Genomic DNA, 8493 nt, shown 5'->3' on the forward strand with positions numbered 1-8493 from the left:
TCCAATAGCCTTCTTCACAGAAATGGAAAAGACAATCAACAAATTCACATGGAAGGGTAAGGAGTGTCCAAATAGCCAAAAACATCCTGAAAAAAGAAGAATAAAGTTGGCAGACTCACACTCCCCAATTTCAAAACAGTGTGGTACTGGCACAAGGACAGATATATAGACTAATGAATCAGGATCAAGAGTTTAAAAACAAACCTTCACATCTATGGTCAGTTGACTTTTGACAAGTGTGCCAAGTCCACTCATTGGGAAAAGAATAGTAACTTCAACAAATGGTGCTGAGGAAACTGGATATCATCCACATACAAAATAATGAAAGTAGACCTCCACCTCATAACAAGTACAAAAATTAACTTAAAATGTATCAAAGACCTAAATGTAAGAACTAAACATAAATCTCCTAGAAGAAAGCATAGGAGAATATCTTCAGGACCTCGTGTTCTAGTTTGTTAATGCTGCAGAATGCAAAACACCAGAGACAGATTGGCTTTTATAAAAAGGGGGTTTATTTGGCTACACAGTTACAGTCTTAAGGCCATAAAGTGTCCAAGGTAATACATCAGTAATTGGGTACCTTCACTGGAGGATGGCCAATGGCGTCTGGAAAACCTCTGTTAGCTGGGAAGGCACATGGCTGGTGTCTGCTCCAAAGTTCTGGTTTCAAGATGGCTTTCTCCCAGGACATTCCTCTCTAGCAAGCTTGCTCCTCTTCAAAATGTCACTCACAGCTGCACACACTGAGTTCCCTCTCTCTGAGTCAGCTCATTTATATACCTCCACTGATCAAGGCCCACCCCGAATGGGCGGAGCCATGCCTCCATGGGAATATCTCATCAGAGTCATCACCCACAGCTGGGTGGGGCACATTCCAAGCAAATCTCTGCCCCACAAGACTACAAAGATAATGGCATTTGGGGGACACAACACATTCAAACTGGCACACCTCGTATTAGGCAATGGGTTCTTAGACTTGACACCAAAAGCACGAGCAACAAAAGAAAAAGTAGATAAACTGGGCTTCATCAAAATTAGAAACTTCTGTGCATCAAAGGACACTATCAACAAAGTGAAAAGCAACCTAAAGAATGGGAGAAAATATTTGGAAATCATACATCTGACAAGGGTTTAAGATCCAAAATATACAAAGAACTTCTACAACTCAAAAACAAAAAGACAAACAACCCAAAACAACCCAATTTTTAAATGGGCAAAGGAGTTGAATAGACATTTCACCAAAGCATCATTAGCCATTAGGGAAATGCAAATCAAAATCATGAGATACCATTTCACACCTTCTAGAATGGATACTATTTAAAAAATGGAAAGTAAGAAGTGTTGGTGAGGATCAGGAGAGACAGGAACCCTTATTTATTATTTTTGGGATGTAAAATGGTGCAGCCATATGGAAGGAGTTTGGTGGTTCCTCAGAAAGTTAATAATAGAATTACTGTATGTTCCAACAATCCCACTCCTAGGCACATACCCCAAAGAATTAAAAGCAGGGACTTGGACAGATACTTGTCCACAATGTTCAATGCAGCATTAGTCACAATAACCAAAAGGCAGAAAAATAGCCCTAGTGTCCATAGACAGATAATGGATAAACAAAATGTGGTATATCCATATAATGGAAAACTCTTCAGTCATAAAAAGGGATGAAGTTCTGATACATGCTACAACATTCATGGTCCTTGAAGACATCATGTTGACTGGAATAAGCCAGACACAGGAGGACAGACAATGTATGAGTTCACTTATATGAAATAACTAGAATATACAAATTCATAGAGACAGAAAGAAGATTACAGGGTATTAAAGGCAAGGGTGGGGGTAGGGACGAGGAATTAAAATTTAATGCGGAAGCTTTGGGCAGTGGCAGTATCGTAGCCAATGAGTTTTATCCGAGGCACAATTATTGCTAATTGAAAACTAACAGTCTTTTCAATAAATGGGGCTGGAAGAGTTGGATATCCATATCCAAAAGAATGAAGGAGAACCCCTACCTCACACCCTACACAAAAATTAACTCAAAGTGGATCAAAGATCTCAATATAAAAGACAGTACCATAAAACTCCTAGAAGATAATGTAGGGAAACATCTTCGAGACCTAGTAATAGGATGTCACTTCCTAGACCTTACACCCAAAGCACAAGCAACAAAGGAAAAAATAGATAAATGGGAACTCCTCAAGCTTAAAAGTTTCTGTACCTCAAAGGAATTTGTCAAAAAGGTGATGAGGTGGCCAACTCAATGGGAAAAAATTTTGGAAACCATGTATCTGATAAGAAACTGGTATCTTGCATATATAAAGAAATCCTACAACTCAATGACAAGAGTACAGACAGCCCAATTATAAAATGGGTAAAAGATATGAAAAGACAGTTCTCTGAAGAGGAAATACAAATGGCCAAGAAACATATGAAAAAATGTTCAGCTTCACTAGCTGTTAGAGAGTTGATAAGACCACAGTGAGATACCATCTCACACCAATTAGAATGGCTGCCATTAAACAAACAGGAAACTACAAATGCTGAAGAGGACATGGAGAAATTGGAACTCTTATTCATTGTTGGTGGGACTGTATAGTGGTTCAGCCACTCTGGAAGTCAGTCTGTCACTTCCTTAGAAAACTAGATATAGAGTTACCCTTCGATCCAGTGATTGCACTTCTTGGTATATACCCGGAAGATCTGAAAGCAGTGACATGAACAGATATCTGCATGCCAATGTTCATAGCAGCATTATTCACAATTGCCAAGAGATGGAAACAACCCAAATGTCCTTCAACCGATGAGTGGATAAATAAAATGTGGTATATACACACAATGGAATACTACGCGGCTGTAAGAGGGAACAATGTCGTGAAACATATGACAACATGGACGAACCTTGAAGACATAATGCTGAGCAAAATAAGCCAGGCACAAAAAGAGAAATATTATATGCTACCACTAATGTGAACATTGAAAAACGTAAAACAAATGGTTTATAATGTAGAATGTAGGGGAACTAGCGATAGAGAGCAATTAAAGAAGGGAGAATGATAACCCAATAAGAACAGATAAGCTATTGTGGGTAAATTTAACGTTCTGGGAATGCCCAGGAATGCCTATGGTCTATTAATTTCTGATGGGTATGGTAGGAACAAGTTCACAGAAACGTCACTATATTAGGTTATTTTCTTGGGGTAGAGTAGGAACATGTTGGAAGTAAAGTAGTTTCTTAGGTTAGTTGTCTTTTTCTTACTCCCTTGTTATGGTTTGTGAAATGTTTTTTTAATTGTATTTAAAAATTTTTTTTATATAGTTGATTTAAAAAAAAGAGTTAATTAAAAAAACAATGAAAAAAAGCTTAATGGGGACAGTGTTTCTGTTTGGGGTGATGGAACAATTCTGGTAATGGATGGTGGTGATGATAGCATATCATTGTGAATGCAATTAACAGCACTAATTGTATACCTGAAAGTAGCTAAAATGGGAAATGCTACGTATATACAACTTTACCACACTAAAAATTAAGAATGAAAAAGTGGATAAGGCTGTCTGTGAGCCCCAAGGAAGGCAAATCCATATTTAGGATATATGTCCCCTCTAGGATGGTCATCAACTGGCCACCAGGTGGCAGGCTGGGGCTTGGGGAATGGGGCCATACTGGGAGCTCAGTGTTGGTCTCTGCTGAAAAAGAAAAGACCCTGAGAAGGCAATATCTAATTCAGAGGCTTCAGGCCCAGAGCCACCAAGAAAGCGCTAGGCTGTGTTTGTGTGTGTGTGTATGTGTGGGTGGGTGGGGGGTTATTTTTGGAATTTGGAAGTCCCTGAGATCCCTTCACTTTAGAGACATGTCTTATAAAAACCGTAGAGTGTCCCTTGGTTGTGTTGCTCCATCGCCACCTCCCCTTACTCACCCTAGAAGTCCAGAGGGGATGATGATCATACAGGGTGGGTGAAGAGAAGCAGCGGCCGTAACTGGGCTGCAGGGCCTGGGAAGTCGGTGGGTGGTTGGGCCTGTCCTGCCTCCTTTCTCAGGTCCACCCCTCAGGGAGAGGGCAAGTGTCGGGTCCCACCCACAAATGGATGCTGTATGTTTCCAGGGTACCAGGCAGTGTTGCCAAGACTAGCAGCAGCCCCTGGCTGCCCTGGAGAACAGATAGTAAGCCATAACCACATGCACAAACATGCAAGTGTGATTTTAGAACATGACATGTGCCAGATAAAGGAGAGTAAATAGCATAAGCCAGTGAGTGGGGACTGCTTCAGCTTCAGTTGCAGGGGAAGGAAAGGCCCCTCCAAGGAGGTGGCCTGTTGGTTGAGACCTGAGTGGTGAGAATATCTGCAGGAAGAAACAGGAAGTGCAAGTAAAAACAACTGATACATTGACTATGTACCGGGCACATTTCGAGATACTTTACATGTCCTGGCTAGTCTAATCTACCCTATGGAGTAGAACTATGATCATTGCCATTTTACAGATGGGAAACTGAGGCCTAGAGGTCAAATAGCTTTGGTAGGTGATCCAACTAGGATCTTAACCCAGAGTCCAGCTCTTGAGTCAGTGGACTCACCCCAAGGCCCTATTTGCTTCTCAAGGGCACTGGCCTGGGGAGCAAAGATGCAGAGGGTGGGGGTGCAGGTGGAAGCCCCACCCCCCTTCCCCAAGGCAGTCCCAGGAATGTGCCAGCTAGTGTGACAGCTGGAGCAAGGTCTCCAGCACCCCTCCCACCCTCCTATCCCCTACATGGGAGCCCAAGGACTCTGCTCCCTACCCCCAGGCTCTCCGTTCACAGCTAACTGGGCCACCTCATTCTAAAGGGATTTGGCTCTCTGAGACAACTGGAGACTGGTGAGAAAGGGCTTAGGGATTAGACGATGATACCCTGGAAGCTAAGGGCTTTAATCAGGTGAATTCGAGTGTGGGAAGTGGGGCAGGGAGAGGATTTGTGTCTTCACCAAAGCTGGGGTGGACTGCGGAAGTGAGAAGGAAGCAAGGCTCCTGGGGAGGAGCGAGACTGGCTCAGTTTCTCAGAAACAACACAGAAGAGTAATAATCCCTAACTTTTGTGCACACGCTGCTTTCCCAGCCATTATTTCACTTGGAATTCTCCCAGTAGCCCTCTGGGAGAGGCAAGGATTATTTTTCTCCCCAGGTTACAGGCACCCAGAAAAGGCAGGTGACTTTGTTGCAGATGGAGCTGAGGTTTGGCACGGGGCCCAGGGCTCCTTCTAGACTTAGCGCAGGGGGAAAGGCCAGGCAGGAGGCTGGGCGGAAGTCTTCAGGTGCTCAGGCCACCAGCCTCCTAGGCTGAAGTCCCTGAAGACCTCCAGCCTCTTCATTCAGGGGAAGGAAGGGAAAGCAAAGAGGAGAGGGGAAAGGTGGAGAGGGCTCAACTTCCTGTGTACTGGGCAGCTGGCCAGGGCTGGAGCCGGAACCCAGTGGCCCCAGCTCTCCCTATTCTGCCTGAGGGGCCTGCAAAGCAGGCTCCTCGTCCCTCCTCCCTCCCCCACGCAAACACACACACACACACACACACACACACACACACAGACGTGCACCAGGTGAGATCCATTTGTGGTCTTTCAACCATCCACAGGCTGAATTTACCCCAGAAGGCATTCTATTCTTGTTCAACACTGAGGATGCTGGGGACCCCAAAAGGACAAGGATCCCACCCAGACCCTGCAGAGCACCCCTGACTCAAGGACCCCAGAATGGTCTCTCCCCATGGCTCACAGTCCTTCCTGACACCTCCCCCCACCAATCCAGCCACCCTCAAGCCCTGATCATTTATTGGGACTGTTTTCCCACCTCTCATTCCTCCAAGGCCCAGTCTCAGCCTAGGCAAGGCCCTCTTTTCTTGGAACATTCTCCAACCCCCAAGCGCCCATACTCTTGAGTTCCTTGAGGGTAATTTTTTTTTTTTTTAACTCCATGGTTAGCACAGTGCTCAGTTAAGTATTTTTTGAATGAATAGAGAATGGAGAAATGAATGAACATATACGTAGATGAATGCATGGTCTCCAAACCTCCTGGCCACTATGATCTGGCCTCCACACCATGTCTAAAGCAGTCCTGGAGAGGTGCTGCCCTTTGCCCCTCCCCTGGCTACACTCCTAAGGCACAGCCTAGAAAGCCTCTTGGCTCCTCCTGTGGGCTCTTGGGGCTGTCCGCCATTCCCACCACCACTCTGCAGCCGGCTGAGCAGTCCTGATGTGGGCTACGCCCTCTCACCTTCAGGCAAGCAAGCTGCTGCCCCTCTCCTGGCCCTGGAGGACTCCTGCTGTGCCATCTGGTCTCTGGGAAATCTTGATCCCCACCCTTCCTGTGGTGGCACTGGCCAAATTGTACTGGATGGCCGGCTGCCTTGCCTGTCCCCTCTGCAGACTGGGAGCTCCTCAAGGGCAGGGCCCTGGTCAGCCTCATTCACTCAGGTGTCCTCACACCTGGCACCACACCTGCTGCATAAAAACTTGTTGAGAGAAGACATGAAAGGTGCTTTGACTCTAGGCTCCAGTCAGAGGCAAAGCTCAGGCTATCTGGAGGAGGCAGTAGGGGTCAGGTATAAGGTGCAAGTCCTTTCCCACTGCTTCCTCCATTCGGCTGCTGTCAGCTCTCTGTGGGGGCCCTGCAGTCCCAGGGAGCAGGAGGTCTTTATTCCTTCCCCATCTTGGAGCAGCTGCAGCTCCACATGGCAGGGCTGGAAGGAATGGGGGGAAGGCTCAGGTCAGGGCGTTTGGGCAGGGCACGGATTTCTCCATCAGAAACAAGGGCTTGCTGGAGCGTGCCACCGTGCTGGCTACTGAGAGCAAGCAGAGTGTTCCACAAATTTTTGTTGAAGAGTTTAAAAGATCATTCTCTCTGACTCTCAAATTGCCGGGCCAATCTTGACACCACCCCCTGTCCTTCTGGCACCACGGAATCCTGGGTCCGAGCACCAGAGACTCTGATCTTGAGGCCAACATTTGCATTTTAGACAGGAGGCAACCAAGGCCCACAGGGCCAGGGCAAGCAGCTCCAATGGGCCCCCACGAATGCTCATTGCGGAAGAGTAACTCAGTATAGTACATTAACGCAAGGACACAATCCAGGGCCCAGGCCTCTGGACTCACAGTCCAGTGCTCCTTCCCGGGCTTGCAGCTACTCCCTGAAGAATCTGGCCCCCAGGGCCCTGACTCCCAAGGTGAGGAGTCAGATCCTCCCAGATCACTGAGCCCCAGCAGCCTCCTTTCAGTCGTTCATGCTTTCCATTCTTCCTGCCACAATCTCTAGCAAGGTATACCTAGGACATCACATCTGTCACAGAGGTTGTGAGTGGCAGGACCTGGGCCTGACCTCAGACCTGGCTGACCCAGGGGGCTGGGTTCTTCCTGTTGGGTCAGGTTGTTCCCCGGTGGAGAGAACACATCCACTCATTCACCATGCTAATACAAAGTAGAAAGTGTCAATATCAGGAAAGAAGGGCTACTGGTTGACAGCGATCACGCTGGATTGGGTAGATAAGGGAGAAGATTCTGGAAACAGTATTTGATCAGGGCCCTAGGGCTGGGGAGGCTCTGGCAGGAGGGAAAGGAAAGAGCCAGCAGCCAGCAATTCTTTAACTAGGGCAGGACTGCTAGGACTGCCAGAAAACTCTTCAGAGGTGGGGGTTGGGGCTTCCCAGGCACAGGGCTGTGACACATGACCCCTGCTCTGTGCTCTGCAGCAGACCTCTATGGTGGGGACCACAATAGGGGCAGCGTGAATCTTCCCGATTGCCCCTTCTGGGCAAGGAGAGAGACGGGAGGCCTTCTGTTTTCTCCTTTCCTGGAGACCCAGGTGCCACAGGTTCCTGGGCCTAGCACTGCGCTAATTTCCAGGTGTAGAGGGAGGGTGCAACTGAGTATCTTCCGCGTGCCAGGCATTGCACAAAGCTCTTCACATCTGTCCATGCCCTCTCTGGGCCTCAGTTTTTCCAGCTGTTAAATGAGGTGAGCCGGAGGATCTCTGATCTATCTTTATCTCCCCCTCTCAGGGCTCTCCAGCTCCTGGCTCTGTGCCTCTACTGGAGCAATTCTTGCATTTGTTTGTTCAGCATACATTTATTGAACAGCCCTGTGTGCAGGATGCTGGGTTGGGGGAGGGGGTTTGTTTAGAAGTGATTAAGCCAGAGCTCTGGGCTCAAGGACCTCCAGGTCTAGAAGGGCAGATGCTATGAAGGTCTACATCGGGCTTTCTGGTTCCTCCCTGCTACACCTTCTCTCCCCACCCCTCTGACCGTAGCCACACTTCCCGCTAACCCCCAAACCTTTGCTTATGCCATTCCACTGGCCTGGAATGAATGAGTCTCCCTTCTATCCCATATTTCAAGGCTCAGCTCAAATGCCAGTCCTTCCATGAAGCCTTCTATGATTCTTCCAACCTAAAGTAAACTCTGCCCCTTTCAACTGCTAGGGCACATGCTGCCTCTCCTCGGAACATTTATCTAGCTCTTGTATTCTAGCTGATAGTGT

The 8493-nt window shown here is 47.2% G+C and overlaps 1 pseudogene; it reads left to right on the top strand.

Moving 5' to 3' along the window:
* The first annotated feature begins 1870 nt into the window (after positions 1-1870).
* Positions 1871-1959, top strand: LOC119519680 (annotated as a pseudogene).
* Positions 1960-8493: the final 6534 nt, after the last annotated feature.

Source organism: Choloepus didactylus, chromosome 23, assembly GCF_015220235.1.
Source record: "Choloepus didactylus isolate mChoDid1 chromosome 23, mChoDid1.pri, whole genome shotgun sequence".
NCBI lineage: Eukaryota > Metazoa > Chordata > Mammalia > Pilosa > Megalonychidae > Choloepus > Choloepus didactylus.